Source organism: Nerophis lumbriciformis, linkage group LG20 (assembly GCF_033978685.3).
Source record: "Nerophis lumbriciformis linkage group LG20, RoL_Nlum_v2.1, whole genome shotgun sequence".
Taxonomy (NCBI): Eukaryota; Metazoa; Chordata; class Actinopteri; order Syngnathiformes; family Syngnathidae; genus Nerophis; species Nerophis lumbriciformis.
This window is the reverse complement of record NC_084567.2, coordinates 15245274-15247500: the sequence shown is the minus strand read 5'-3', so window position 1 is coordinate 15247500 and position 2227 is coordinate 15245274.

The following is a 2227-nucleotide window of genomic DNA, read 5'->3' as shown; positions in this document are numbered from 1 at the left end:
GCCTTGCATGGCAGCTCCCTCTATCAGTGTGTGAATGTGTGTGTGAATGGGTAAATGTGGAAGTAGTGTCAAAGCGCTTTGAGTACCTTGAAGGTAGAAAAGCGCTATACAAGTACAACCCATTTATCATTTATTTATTTATGAAGGAACAAATGTTAGCAATTAAGAGTTTACAGATAAGTCCTACTCAAAAACGCTGGTTGGTTAGAAAAAAATATTTACAACTTATAAAAGAGAATAAAATGTTATGGTTAGCATTTAAGAAAAGGGTTGGGGTTAGCATAATTCAAACAAGGAATTAAATAAATTAAATATGAAAGCTAATATACAAATATCAAATTATAGCATAATTAAAAAATGTTTACAACTTATGAAGGAAAACATGTTATGGTTAGCATTTTTTTTTTTTTTTTTAAGTTTCCAAATGGTCGGGATTAGGGTACAATTGATTTAAACATAATGATCTAATGAATGAAAGAAATAATATTGAAACTACTATAAAAAATAAATTGATAAAAACATTATGACCGGATGACCACGAGACCCTGCTTTAATACAGATTGTTTTGCATTTAGTTCAATTATTGTTTGTAATGATGTTAACTCTGCAGTCATGTTTACAGGTATGGAATTCTGTATGCAATATCTCACAACATCGATGAACAGTGCATACACCGTGAACAGGTGCTACGTGAAAATGCTCACTATTCCAATCCATTAATAAAAAAAATTCAAATGTCAGACAGTGTTGTTTTAGACATGTGAACAACATTCAGGACCATCAAATCCCAAGGGACAGACGTTGGTGCCATAGTTCTGACTTTTTTGTTGAGATTTCTCCATGATTTTTTTATGTATTTATTTTCTATTTTTTTGTCCTGTCCAGCTTCTCAGGCAAATCATATAGTTGATGTAGATGCCCATGTCAGCTGTTCAGATTTACCTTACAAAAGAGAAGTGTGGGATACTTCTCTTGTTGCCTTATTTGTATTTGACTTTATTAAATGTATTTATATTATCATTTGGTGCAGCCGGAAGTCTATCTAGGGGATAGAAAGAGAAGAAAAGGAAGACAGAGGGGGAAATTGTGGGGACAAAAGGGGGATAGGACAGAGAGACAAAAACAACAACAGCAAAGACAACAACAACAACAACAGAACAACATCAGCAAATAGGATATGTACAAATATGATGGTAAAAGTGATAGCAAATAAGCAGTTAGTGAAATAAAAAATAATACAGAAATGACAATGAGCATTATTACACTACAAATGGAGCAATACAAATACCAATAGAAATAGCGCTATTGATAATGAAAAATACCAATAATTTACCTCTACTATCAACAATACAGTTACAATACAAATGCAACAATACACATACGTAATGATAACTAGAGATACAAAAGAAAGCAGAAAAATGGAGGGGAAGAAAGAGAAGCCAGCTATATTAACCTTGTAGATTGTTATAGTAACACTTTGTTAAGCTTTGTCAGTGTGCCATGTGTTACCCAGTTTACCCTAGGGCAACAACGTTAATGTATGTTTGATGAAACGTGATTATATGCATGAGTGTATGGATGTATATGTACTTGTATATGTACCGAATGTGTATATGTATGTTTGTACAGTGAGTGTATATGTACAGTATGTGTATGTTTGTACAGTGAATGTATATGTACAGTATGTGTATATGTATGTTTGTACAGTATAAATATGGAGGTGACTTTTGGTCACAGCAGCAGTTAAAGTGTCTTTAGTGATCAAAGGTGAAAAGTGTCTACAGTGATGGTTCACAGTTCGGGGGTGGTCATGGTAGCTGTCTTTTGTTCAAAAAGATAAAAGTAAAACGGGGGGGGCTAGCATTCACAAGTTAGCATTCACAAGCCTGATGGCCCGTGGGTAGAATCTGTTTGTCAGTCTCTTAGTCCTGGATTTCAGGCTCCTGTATCGTCTGCCTGATGGTAGGAGGCTGAAGAGACTGTGCTGGTGGTGTGTACTGTCCTTTATGATGTTGAGTGCTCTCCTGGTGGCCCTGGTAGAGTACATGTCCTGTAGTGAGGGGAAGGCTGCTCCTGATATGTTAATTGTCATTTCTGTATTATTATTTATTTCACTAACTGTTTCTTTGCTATCACTTTTACCATCATATTTGTACATATCATATTTGCTGATGTTGTTCTGTTGTTGTTGTTATTGTTGTTGTTGTTGTTGTCGTCTCTCTGTCTT